Source organism: Dermacentor albipictus, chromosome 3 (assembly GCF_038994185.2).
Source record: "Dermacentor albipictus isolate Rhodes 1998 colony chromosome 3, USDA_Dalb.pri_finalv2, whole genome shotgun sequence".
In the NCBI taxonomy this organism is placed as follows: domain Eukaryota; kingdom Metazoa; phylum Arthropoda; class Arachnida; order Ixodida; family Ixodidae; genus Dermacentor; species Dermacentor albipictus.
In genome coordinates, this window is record NC_091823.1 from 188,812,663 (window position 1) to 188,826,725 (window position 14,063).

The window sequence follows — 14,063 nt, forward strand, 5'->3', positions numbered from 1 at the left end:
CGGCAACTTGCAAACAAATATGCAGCCTTAGAGCAAAGAGATGATGATTACATAGAGCTAATGAATGAAACCGTAACTAGGTTGGCTTCAGAGGCAGAAATTGAAGTGGGAGGCAAGGCACCAAGGCAACCTGTAGGCAAGCTCTCCCAAGTAACAAAGGACCTAATAAATAAACGACAAAAAATGAAAGTGGTCAACTCAAGAGATAATATAGAATTCGCGGACTGTCAAAACTGATCAATAGGCGAAAATAACCGATTTTCGAAACTATAACGTGAGAAACACTAAAGAAGCCGTAAAAAATGGACGCAGCTAGCCTGAAATCAGTGGGAAAGAACCTTGGCATGGGACAAACCGAGATGTATACACTAAAAGATAAGCAGGGTAATAACATCAGCAATTTTGAAGAGACAGTAAAAGCAGCGGAATAATTCTATACTGACCGGTACAGTACCCAGAGGAGTCAGGATACCTCAATTAGAAACAGCAATGAACAGTATACTGAAACCCCTCCTATAGCTAACGATGAGGTTAGAAGGGCCCTGTAAGACATGAAACGAAAAAGACCAGTAGGAGAAGATGGAATAACAGTCGATTTATTCAAATATGAGGAGACGTTGTGGTTGGAAAACTGGCGGCTCTTTATACGAAGTGTCTATCGGCTGCAACGGTCCTAGAAAACTGGAAGAATGCAAACACTATGCTAATCCACGAAATGGGAGACATTATCGAATTGAAAATCTATAAGTCCTTTAGCTTACTCCCAGTATTATGTAAATATTTACCAAAAATAACATCCAATAGAACAAGGGAAACACTGGACTTTAGTCAACCAAGGGCAGTGGTTGGCTGCTGGAAGGGATACTCCACATAGAATCACATCCATGTCATTAATCAGGTAATCGAGAAATCCGCAGTGTATAATAAGCCTCTCTAGACGGCTTTCATAGATTACGAAAAAGGCATTTGATTCAGTAGACATACCAACGGTCATAGCGGCATTACAGAATCAAAGAGTACAGAACGCTTACGTAAAATACCTTGGAAAAATATTTTCACGTGGCAGTGATGGTTAAGAAGGCAGCAAAACTGTGATTAACTAAATGAGCATTTTATTGGGCGAAATTGTGCGCTCAAAAACAGGCTACACTCAAAGAACAACGGTAGCGCCAAACACTATCGGCGGTCGTCGAAATCTGATCAATGGGTCAAGCGCTTTTATACATCAACCGTCGAATTTTCCAGACTAATCGCTGGGACCCGCGCGCCTTCCACAAAGTTCTACATTATTCACGTCGCGCACACATGCAATCAAATTACACAAAGTTCGGTCACAGATAGTGGATGGAACCATCGATAGCATTCCAGAAACTTCTAACACATGCAAACGCATCCTGCGCTGTGCGATAACATTTGTTAGGTGGTGAAACGTGTCACCCGATGAAGGCAAGTGCACGTGTCAATACCCCCCTCTTAAAAAAAAAGAAGCATCGACCCGATGCTGCAAACAAATGAAATAAAGAAAAGCCCCCGTAGCAACGAAAAAAAAAACAAAATAAGGAAGTTCGTGAGCGTCCGTAAAAGGGTTTAAGACGCACCACGTGGACCACTTGAAATCGTGTGCGACGCCGCTGTGAATGCGAAAGTCAGGTAAAGTGCGCCGATACGTCGGATGACCTTGTAGGGTCCGAAATAGTGTCGCAGTAGTTGCTCACTGAGTCCTCGTCAGCGTATCGGGGTACATACCCGAACACGGTCGCCGGGCTGGTACTCGACGAAGCGTCGTCGGAGGTTGTAGTGTTGGCTGTCGGTCCTCTGCTGGTTCTTGATCCGCAGGCGGGCGAGCTGTCGGGCTTCTTCGGCGCGCTGGAGATAGGTAGCGACGTCGAGATTCTGCTCGTCGGTGACGAGCGGCAGCATGCCGTCGAGCGTCATCATTGGGTTCCCACCGTAAACCAGCTTGAACAGTGTGATCTGTGTTGTTTCTTGCATCACCGTGTTGTAAGGGAATGTTACGTACGGCAGGACGGCATCCCAGGTCTTGTGTTCGGCGTCGACGTACATTGCTAGCGTGTTGGCGAGGGTCTTATTCAGGCGCTCCATAAGACCATTCGTCTGTGGGTGGTAGGCCATTACCCGCCGTGGTTACTCAGTGGCTATGGTGTTGGGCTGCTGAGCACGAGGTCGCGGGATCGAATCCCCGCCACGCCGGCCGCATTTCGATGGGGGCGAAATGAGAAAACCCCCGTGTACTTAGATTTAGGTGCAGGTTAAAGAATCTCGGGTGGTCGAAATTTCCTGAGTCATCCACTACGGCGTGCCTCATAATCAGAAAGTGGTTGCGGCACGTAAAACCCCATAATATAATTTTAATTTTTAGGCCGTTGCCCTCCTGTGCCTTGTCTGACTGTATGTATTGCAGAATGGTTTGGGTGAGCTCCGCTGTAAAGGCCGCTCCTCTGTCGGTGATGAGGACTTCTGAGGCGCCATGTCACAGCAGGATGTTTTCGACAAAGAATTTCGCCACTTCGGCTGCGCTAGATTTCGGCACTGCTTTAGTTTCAGCAGAATGGGTGAGGTAGTCCGTCGCCACGACGATCCACATATTTCCGGTTGTTGACGTCGGATAGGGTCCCAACAAGTCAGAATCAGAATCGGTTTTATTTTCCTCAAGGAAAGGAAAAATGGACCCCAGACAAAAAGCTGCTCATTGAGCAGCTTGACGAGGCCTGAGGCCCTACAGGCAGTGGCAACAGCGGCAAAACAGCAGTGTATGTCGCACTAGAAGAAGAAAAAAAAAAAAGCAACTTGAGAAACAAAAAAAAACTAACGAAAAAGAAAAAAAAGAAACTGTTCGCACCAAGCTGTGACGAATGAGAACAAAAAATATTTACATATATATACACCAATAACAAACGAATATTGTACACTGACGTGTTATATTCACACGTACACACGCAAAAACCCGTACAAGTGGCGCGCATACGCCCCATATATATACATATATGTACACCTACATATACACGCGTACATGGCATATATACACACACCATTCAAGTGCACACATGCATAACTTCAAGCAAAATATTTTATGAAGAATGAGCTGTTATAAAAACGGGGAGCGAGAAAAAAAAAGTGAAATTGGACAATGTCTGCAAAATCATTCCACACTAGTCCACACAAATGAACGCAAAATGCCGAATGTAAACTGCATGATATAAATATATTGCCGATTAAGCTATACTGTTCAAAAAGTATTCAAGTAAAGCACGTTTATTTATTGCGGGGCCATCAATTAAGGTTGTATTATTGTTCAGGGTGTAAGGTATTATATACTTTAACATTTGTTGACCATAATTCGTTCGAGTTTTGGGAAGACACCACTTTTCTAATTGTCGAGTGTTGGCTGCCGGTACACGTTCCTTGAGCGTTGATATTCTGATAAGGAAATTAGTACGAAACGTGGTTTTAGCGGTGAATAAAGAAACAATAATGTGCGGTAGCATAACACTGATGGGCAGAATTTTTAATCGAATAAAAAGCGGTTTGGAGTGTGCGCAGTACTCTTCGTCTGCAATGATACGAATCGCTTTCTTTTGCAGGCTCACAATTCTATTCATGTTAGTCGGTGATGCCGTGCCCCAAACAAGATGACAATATGCAATGTGTGATTGAAATAATGAAACATATATCTGTTTTTTAATGTGCACTGGAAGAATGCCACGACACCGGGAAAGTGCTCCAACAGCTTTAGATAAATTTAGAGATACGTAATTAGTATGCTCAGTCCATCGAAGGTGCTCATCAAATACAACACCCAGTGTTTTATGGTGGCTAACGACCTCAATAATATTATTGCCTAGGTTAATGGTTAAGTTAGTCCCTATGTGACGATTTATAGCGCGGAAAATAACAGCTTTTGACTTAGTTGTATTTATTTTGAGATTGTTTAATTTAGACCAATTTAAAAGGCTGTTTAGGGCATTGTTTGCTTTTGAAATTATTTCTGTAACCGAAGGACCAGAAATAAATAGGGAAGCGTCGTCGGCATAAATTACAAAATCAGCTTCTGTCGAAATTGTTATCACATCGTTTATATAGACATTGAAAAGAAAAGGTCCTAATATGCTGCCCTGCGGGACGCCACATTTTAGATAACGTTTGGATGAACAAAAACCGTCAATGTTCACTATCTGTTCCCGGTCTTTAAGATATGAACTGAAAATTTGAAGTGTCCTTCCCCTAACGCCGTATTTGTTTAACTTATCTAAGAGAATATTATGGTCTAGACAATCGAAGGCCTTACTGAAATCCACAAAGATCCCTAGTGTTAAGAGTTTGTTTTCAATATTCCGTAAAATAATTTCTTTTTGGACTAATAAAGCTGATTCTGTAGAAAAACCTTTGCGGAAGCCGAACTGAGAGTGTGATATTAACTGATTAGCATCAAAGAAGTTCTGCAAACGTTTGAGCAGAATTTTTTCTAGCACTTTCGAAAAAAGAGGAAGAATAGAGATGGGGCGATAATTACTCATGACGTTTTTCGAGCCTGACTTGAAAATGACTGTAACCTTAGCCAGTTTCATTCTTGCAGGAAAAACACACGATTCTAGTGAAAGGTTAATAATATGACACAAAGGTAGTGCAAGAAAGTCAGCAACAAACTTTACTGGTTTAATTGTGAGGCCTTCTACATCAGAGCTGAAATTATTTCTTAAGGACATGAGAACGGTAAATATTTCTGATGGATCTGTTGGGCTAAGAAATACTGAGCTGGTTGTTTCATTTGAAATAACAGAACACGCATCTGCGTTATATTTTGCTGTTGCTTGCTCGGTGAAGAAGTTGTTAAAGCAATCGGCTAATAGTACGCCTGAGTCCATCCCGATCTCCTGGAATGGTCGGCAAGGAGGCTCGATTGGCTGTAGTAATCCGGCTGGCCTTGTCGGTGGTGTCTTGCGTCTCTGACAGTCTCGGCATGTTCTGACATAACGGGCGACGTCGGCAGTCAGGCGCGGCCAATAATAGCTTTCCTGTATCCTCGATAGTGTCCGGGAAAATCCAAGGTGTCCAGCGGTCGGAACATCATGTAGGGCGTGCAATACTTCTGGGCGCAGTCCTGACGGGACAACAAGAAGGTCGCTGGCACACAATGGTGAGAAATGCTTCTTTACGAGTAGGTTGTTTCGAAGCGAGAACGAAGACAATCCTAGCTTAAATGCCCTAGGGACAAGGTCGGTGTGCCCTTCCAAATACACGACGAGGTTTTTCAACTCCGGGTGTGCTCGCTGCTGTTCAGCGAAGTCTTCCGCGCTTCCGCGTCAATGGGGGCGCGTGATAGGCAATCGGCAACAGAGTGTTTTCGTCCAGACTTGTAGGTTACAGTGATATCATATTCTTGCAGTCTGAGGCTCCACCGCGCCAGCCGTCCTGAAGGATCCTTTAAATTCGCTGGCCAACACAAGGCGTGATGGTCGCTGATGACTTTGAATGGCCTGCTATACGTAAAGGCGAAATTTCGCTGTAGCGCAAACGATGGCTAGGCATTCCTTTTCAGTTGTAGAATAATTGCCTTCCGCTTTTGACAACGACCGGCGAGTGTAAGCTATCACGTGTTTATGTCCATCTTATCTCTGGACGAGGACCACACCGAGGCCTAGGCTACTGGCGTCAGTGTGGATTTTGGTATCGGCGTCTTCGTCGAATTGCGCAAGTACGGGCCGCGACTGCATGCGTCGTTTAAGTTCTTCAAATGCGTTGGCCTGCGGCGTTTTCCACTTGAACTCGACGTCACATTTAGTTAGCTGTGTCAGCGGCTCAGCGATGCGTGAAAAGTCCTTCACAAAGCGCCTGTGGCAGGCACACATGCCAAGGAATCTACGCTATACCTTCTTGTCGATGGGCTGCGGTAAGTTCGCGATGCCAGCTGTCTTCTGCGGGTCGGGGAGGACTCCAGACTTGCTGATGACATGGCCTAGAAATAGAAGCTCATCGTAAGCTATGCGGCACTTTTCTGGCTTCAGAGTGAGCCCTGATGACTTGATGGCCCCTAGTGCAGTCGCAAGCCGCCTAAGGTGATCCTCAAAATTTCCGGCGACGACGACGACGTTATCCAAGTAAACAAGACAGGTCTGCCACTTCAATCCTGCTAACACCGTGTCCATGACGCGCTGGAACGTTGCAGGCGCCGAACATAGTCCGAATTGCATGACCTTGAACTCGTAGAGGCCGTCTGGCGGGATGAAGGCTGTCTTTTCGCGATTTTTCTCGTCGAGTTCTATTTACCAGTAGCCAGACTTGAGATCCATCGACGAGAAGTATTTTGCGTTGCAGAGCCGATCTAATGCGTCGTCTGTCCGTGGTAGGCGGTGTACATCCTTCTTTGTGATCTTGTTCTGTCTACGATAATCGATGCAGAAACGTAAGGGTCCGTCCTTTTTCTTCACCAACAGAGGATGCCCACGGGCTTTTCGTCCGACTTGTTCTCTTCTAGCTTCACGTTCTCGCGGCGAAACTCGGTAAGGGCTCTGGCGGAGTGGTCGAGCGCACTCCTCGGTGATTATGCGATGCTTTGCGACTGGTGTTTGTCGAATCTTTGATGATGTCGAAAAGCGGCCTTTGTATCGTCGGGGCAGACTTCTGAGCTGTTGTTGCTTACCCATGGGGAGACATGGAATAATTTCGTAGTCTGGTTCGGGAACCATGCTCGTCGGTGTAGATGCGGCAGCATCCGAGAGGGCAAACGCATTACTGGTTTCAAAATTTCCTCGATGTACGCGATCGTCGTGCTCTTGTTAATGTACTTGAAGTCCTGGCTGAAGTTTGTCAACAACACTTCAGTTTTCCCTCCGTGCACTCGAGCGATCCCTCTTGCGACGCAAATTTCGCAGTCTAGCAGTAGACGTTGGTCACCCTCGATGACGCCTTCTACATCGGCAGTTGTTTTGGTGCCGACGGAAATGACAATGCTGGAGCGAGGCGGGATGCTGACTTGACTTTCGAGCACGCTTAAGGCAGGGTGACCACGAGAGCTCTCCGGTGGTATCGCTTGATCTTCCGACAGCGTTATCGATTTCAACTTCAGGATTACGATTGCGCCGTGTTGGTTCAGGAAGTCCATGCCGAGAATGACGTCTCATGAACACTGTTGGAGCATATAGAAGGTGGGAGGGTAAGTCCGATGACGAACGGTAATTCTTGCCGTGCAGATTCCAGTCGGCATAATGAGGTGTCCCCCAGCGATTTAATTTGAGGGTCTTTTCATGTGGTTTTAACTTTCTTTAGCTGGGTAACGATGTGTCCACTCATTACGGAGTAATCGGCCCCTGTGTCCACTAAGGCGGTAACTGCGTGGCAGTCGAGAAGCACGTCGAGGTCGGTGGTTCTTTGTCTGGCGTTGCAGTTAGGTCTTGGGGTCGGATTACGGCCTCGTCGTGTTGAACTGAAGCTTGAACGTCGCGTCGTCAAGTCGTCTTTCGTCGGTGTAGTCTTGGCTGACATCGTCGGGACGGCGGCGTGTCACTATTTTTGTCGTCGAGATGGTCTCTTCGTCGTCTTCGTCGGTGACGGAGGATCTTCGTCAGTTCGACGAACAGCAACCGCATCTCCATTGGTTGCTACTATTAGTTTTCCGGATATGGGCTCGCTGACCGGCCCCGGGCTGGGCCAGTGTATGGTCGGCGCTGCGGCGACAGGTAGCGGCCTGGTGACGGCGAACGGGACGCTCGTCGAGGGCTCCACTCAGTGACGGCGAGGTAGTCGGCGATATCGCGAGGTCGTTCGCCAATCTGTGGTCCCGGCGCGTTAACCGCGAACCCTAGGAGTCCAATCTCTCGGTATGGGCATCGGCGGTAGATGTGACCCGCTTCTACGCAGTGGTAACAGAGCGGGCGGTGGTCAGGAGCGCGCCAAATGTCCGTCTTCCGCGCATAGAGGCGCTGGGCGATGGGCGGGCTGGCTGGCGGTGGACGACGGAATTGCGGCGTTAATGGGCCTTGGCGTGGTCGTGGAGGGGGCCTTCACGGCGGGAGACGGAGGCGTAGGTCATCGCTTCCGGCTGGGGCTGCGGTGATTCAGGTTGCAGCTCAGGAACTCCAAGCGATCGCTCAAGCTCATCTTTTACGATTTCGGCGATTGAAGTTACATGAGGCCGCGACCTGGGGTACAACCTCTGCAGCTTTTCTCGTACGACCGCTCTGATAGTCTCGCGCAGATAGTCGGCGGCCAGTGATTGAATTCCTGCGTAATTGGCAGAGGTCGTGTGGCGATTGAATTGCCGGTTCCGCTTTTCGTGTGTCTTCTCGATGCTGGTGGCCTCGTGAAGGAACTCTTCTACGGTCTTCAAGGGGCTTCGTATCATTGCGCCGAAAAGTTCTTCCTTCACACCCCGCATGAGAAGGCGGACTTTCTTCTCTTCGGGCATATCCGGGCTGGGGTGTCGGAACAGACGGTTCATTTCTTCCGTGAATATGGCAACGTTCTCGTTAGGTAGCTGCAATCGGGCGTCCAGCATTGCTTCGGCGCTTTCCTTGCGCACGATGCTCGTAAAGGTGCGCAGAAGCCGTTACGAAAAAGGCCCCATGTTGTCAAGATCGACCCCCGGTTCTCAAACCACGTTCGGGCGGCATTCTCTAAGGCAAAGTATACATGCCGCAGCTTGTCGTCGGAGTCCCAGTTGTTCAAAGTCGCGATTCGTTCGTAGGTCTCCAGCCAGAATTGCGGGCCTTGAGTCGCTGCTCCATGGAAGGTCGGTTGGTCCCGAGGCTGTTGAGGGACAACGGGGCACGCTGGGGCAACCATTGGGGTTGTTTTGCCCACGATAATCTTTGTTGCTCAGGTAGAAGTCCATGCTCCGGGGGCAGTCCATGCAGCCTGCAGCTACCTCGCTGGTTCTTGGCGACGTTGGTGTTGTCTTCCGCGTGTGGGCTTGGGTCACGGCTTTGTGGGGGCGTCCGGTACATGAACGCAAAGCACCTCCACCAGATGTCACGTGGTAGTGATGGTTAAGAAGGCGGCAAAACTGTGATTAAGGAGGCGAGCGTGTTATTAGGTGAACTTGTGCCTTCAAAAACAGGCTACACTCAAAGAGGAAAGGCCGGCTTCTCTAAGGCGAACACGATCGGCGGTCGTCGAAATCTGATCAACGGACCAAACGCGTCGGCTTTTATACATCAATCGTCGAATGTTCCAGACTAATCACTGGGACCCGCGCGCCTTCCACAAAGTTCTACATTATTCGCGTCGCACACATGTAATGAGATTACACAAGGTTCGGTCACAGAAAGTGGATGGAACCATCGATAATACCCCAGAAACTTCCGACACATGCGAGCGCGTCCTGCACTGTGCGATAACATTTGTTAGGCGGTGAAACGTGTCGCCCGATGAACACAAGTACATTTTGTCAATATTGTCACGTGGTAGTGACGGCGAAGAAAGAATCAGTACGGTGGAATACAAAACTAGCTTTTATTGGGCGAACCTGTGCCCCACAAAACAGGTTACACTTATAGCAGAACGAAAGCGGCGAACACAGTCGGCGATCGTCGAAAATCTGATCAGCGGGTCAAGCGCGTCGGCTTTTATAGATCAGTCGTCGAATGTTCCAGATTAACTGATGGGACCCGCGTGTTTTCCACAAAGTTCTACACCATTCGTGTCACGCGATGAAATCTGATAACACAAGGTTCGGCGACAACAGACACGCGGATAGAAGCGTCGATAACTTTCCAGAAACGTCGGATACATGCAGACGCGTCCCTCGCTGTGCGATTACAGTTGTTAAGCGGCAAAACGTGGTTGCCCGATAAAGATAAGTACACGTGTCATTACCCCCCTCTTAAAAAGCATCGACCCGATGCTGCAAACAAACGAAATTAACAAAGAAAAGCACTCGTAGCAAAGAAAACAACAAACTAACGAAGTTCATCAGCGTCCGTAAAATGGTTTAAGGCGCACCGCGTGGACCACTTCAGATCGTGCGCGGCGCCGCTGTGAGTGCGAAATGCCGTCTGGCACGACCTCATAGTCTAGTGCGCCAATACGTCGGATGACCTTGTAGGGTCCGAAATAGCGTCGCAGCAGCTTCTCACTGAGTCCTCGCCGGCGAATCGGGGTCCATACCCAAACACGGTCGCCGGGCTGGTACTCGACGAAGCGTCGTCGGAGGTTGTAGTGTCGGCTGTCGGTACGCTGCTGGGTCTTGATCCGTAGGCGGGCGAGCTGTCGGGCTTCTTCGGCGCGCTGGAGATAGGTAGCGACGTCAAGATTCTCCTCGTCAGTGACGTGCGGCAGCATGGCGTCGAGCGTCGTCGTCGGGTTCCTGCCGTAAACCAACTTGAATGGCGTGATCTGTGTAGTTTCTTGCACCGCCGTGTTGTAGGCGAAGGTGACATACGGCAGGACCGCGTCCCACGTCTTGTGTTCGACGTCGACGTACATCGCTAGCATGTCGGCGAGGGTCTTATTCAGCCGCTCCGTAAGACCACTCGTCTGCGGGTGGTAAGCCGTTGTCCTCCTGTGCCCTGTCTGACTGTATTTCAGAATGGCTTGGGTGAGCTCCGCTGTAAAGGCCGTTCCTCGGTCGGTGATGAGGACTTCTGGGGCGCCATGTCGCAGCAGGATGTTTTCGACAAAGAATTTCGCCACTTCGGCTGCGCTACCTTTCGGCAGTGCTTTTGTTTCAGCGAAGCGGGTGAGGTAGTCCGTCGCCACGACGATCCACTTATTTCCGGTTATTGACGTCGGAAAGGGTCCCAGCAAGTCCATCCCGATCTGCTGGAATGGTCGGCAAGGAGGCTCGATTGGCTGTAGTAATCCGGCTGGCCTTGTCGGCGGTGTCTTGCGTCGCTGACAGTCTCGGCATGTTCTGACATAACGGGCGACGTCGGCGGTCAGGCGCGGCCAATAATACTTTTCTTGTATCCTCGACAGTGTCCGGGAAAATCCGAGGTGTCCAGCGGTCGGATCGTCATGTAGGGCATGCAATACTTCTGGACGAAGTCCTGACGGGACAACAAGAAGGTAATTGGCGCGGACTGGCGAGAAGTTCTTCTTCACGAGTAGACTGTCTTGAAGCGTGAACGAATATAATCCGCGCTTAAATGCCCTGGGGACAACGTCGGTGTGCCCTTCCAAATAATCGATGAGGCCTTTAAGTTCCGGGTCCGCTCGTTGTTGTTCGGCGAAGTCTTCCGCGCTTATTATTGCAAGGAAGGCGTCGTCATCCTCGTCATCTTGCGGCGGCGGGTCAATGGGGGCGCGGGATAGGCAATCGGCGTCTGAGTGTTTTCGTCCGGACTTGTATGTTACGGTGATGTCGTATTCTTGTAGCCTGAGGCTCCACCGTGCCAGCCGTCCTGAGGGATCCTTTAAATTCGCTAGCCAACACAAGGCGTGATGGTCGCTGAAGACTTTGAATGGCCTGCCATATAGGTAAGGGCGAAATTTCGCTGTAGCCCAAACGATGGCGAGGCATTCCTTTTCGGTTGTGGAATAATTGCCTTCCGCTTTTGACAACGACCGGCTAGCGTAAGCTATCACGTGTTCATGTCCACCTTTTCTCTGGACTAGCACGGCACCGAGGCCTAGGCTACTGGCGTCAGTGTGGATTTCAGTATCGGCGTGATCGTCGAAGTGCGCAAGTACGGGCGTCGACTGCATGCGTCGTTTGAGTTCTTGAAACGCCTCGGCCTGCGGCGTTTCCCACTTGAACTCGACGTCGCATTTAGTTAGCTGCGTCAGCGGCTCAGCGATGCGTGAAAAGTTCTTGACAAATCGCCTGTAGTAGGCACACATGCCAAGAAATCTACGCACTGCCTTCTTGTCGATGGGCTGTGGGAACTTTGCTATGGCAGCTGTCTTCTGCGGGTCGGGGCGGACTCCAGATTTGCTGATGACGTGGCCTAAAAATAGAAGCTCCTCGTAAGCGAAGCGGCACTTTTCCGGCTTCAGAGTAAGTCCTGATGACCTGAAGGCCTCTAGTACTGTTGCCAGCCGCCTAAGGTGAACGTCGAAATTTCCGGCGAAGACAACGACGTCATCCAAGTATACGAGACAGGTCTGCCACTTCAATCCTGCTAAAACCGTGTCCATCACGCGCTGGAACGTTGCAGGCGCCGAGCACAGTCCGAATGGCATAACCTTGAACTCGTAGAGGCCGTCTGGGGTGATGAAGGCGGTCTTTTCGCGATCTATTTCGTCGACTTCTATTTGCCAATAGCCAGACTTTAGGTCCATGGACGAGAAGTATTTAGCGTTGCAGAGCCGATCCAATGCGTCGTCTATCCGTGGGAGGGGGTATACGTCCTTCTTCGTGATCTTGTTCAGACGACGATAATCGACGCAGAAACGAAGGGTTCCGTCCTTTTTCTTTACCAGAACAACAGGGGATGCCCACGGGCTTTTCGACGGCTGGATGATGTCGTCGCGTAGCATTTCGTCGACTTGTTCTCTTATAGCTTCACGTTCTCGCGCCGAAACTCGGTAAGGGCTCTGACGGAGTGGGCGAGCGCATTCCTCGGTGATTATGCGATGCTTGGCGACTGGTGTTTGTCGAATCCTCGATGACGTCGAAAAGCAGCCTTTGTATCGTCGGAGCAGACTTCTGAGCTGCTGTTGCTCAATCATAGGGAGATTTGGATTAATGTCGTAGTCTGGTTCGGGAACCATGGTCGTCGGGGTAGATGCGGCGGAATCCGAGAGGACAAACGCATTACTTGTTTCCAGAATTTCCTCGATGTACGCGATCGTCGTGCCCTTGTTGATGTGTTTGAACTCCTGGCTGAAGTTTGTCAGCAACACTTCAGTTTTCCCTCCATGCAGTCGAGAGATCCCTCTTGCGACGCAAATTTCATGGTCTAGCAGTAGACGTTGGTCGCCTTCAATGACGCCTTCCACGTCAGCGGGTGTTTCGGTGCTGACCGAAATAACGATGCTGCAGCGAGGCGGGATGCTCACTTGGTCTTCGAGCACACTCAAGGCGTGGTGACTACGAGGGCTCTCCGGCGGCATTGCTTTATCTTCCGACAGCGTTACTGACTTCGACTTCAGGTTGATGATTGCGCCGTGTTGATCCAGGAAGTCCATACCGAGAATGACGTCTCGTGAACACTGTTGGAGGATAACGAAGGTGGCAGGGTAAGTCCGGTCATGAATGGTTATTCTTGCCGTGCAGATCCCAGTCGGCGTGATGAGGTGTCCTCCAGCGGTGCGAATCTGAGGGCCTTCCCATGCGGTCTTAACTTTCTTCAACTGGGCGGCAATGTGTCCACTCATCACGGAGTAATCGGCCCCTGTGTCGACTAAGGCAGTGACTGCGTGGCCGTCGAGAAGCACGTCGAGGTCGGTTGTTCTTTGTCTGGCATTGCAGTTATGTCTTGGCGTTGGATCACGGCTGCGTCGTGTTGAACTGAGGTTGGAACGTCGCGTCGTCAAGTCGTCTTTCGTCGGTGTAGTTTTGGCTTCCAGACTTCGTCGGGACGGCGGCGTGTCGTTATGTCGTCGAGATGGTCTCTTGAAGGTCATCCGAACCTAGTCCTTGGATGGCATACTGCGGCGTGTGCCCCTGGCGGTTATATTGCCGGGTGCGCATCTCTAGAGTTTTCTCGATCGTCGATGCCTCTGCAGAAAACTCAGCCACAGTCTTCGGTGGGTTACGAATAAGTCCGGCGAAAAGGTCTTGCTTGACGCCGCGCATCAGGAAGCGAACTTTTTTCTCCTCGGACATTTCCCGGTCGGCGTGCCGGAAAAGACGGGCCATCTCCTCCGTGAAGATTGCGATCGTCTCGTTTGGCAGCTGCACTCTGGTTTCAAGTAGAGCTTGGGCTCGCTCTTTTCGCACGACGCTTGTAAACGTGTGCAAGAAGCCGCTTCGGAAGAGGTCCCACGTCGTTAAGGTGGCTTCCCGATTCTCGAACCACGTCCTGGCGGCGTCTTCCAATGCGAAATAGACATGCCGCAGCTTGTCGTCGCTGTCCCAACTGTTAAACTTAGCGACCCTCTCATACGTTTCGAGCCAGGTTTCCGGGTCCTCGAATGTTGATCCGCGGAACGTCGGAGGTTCC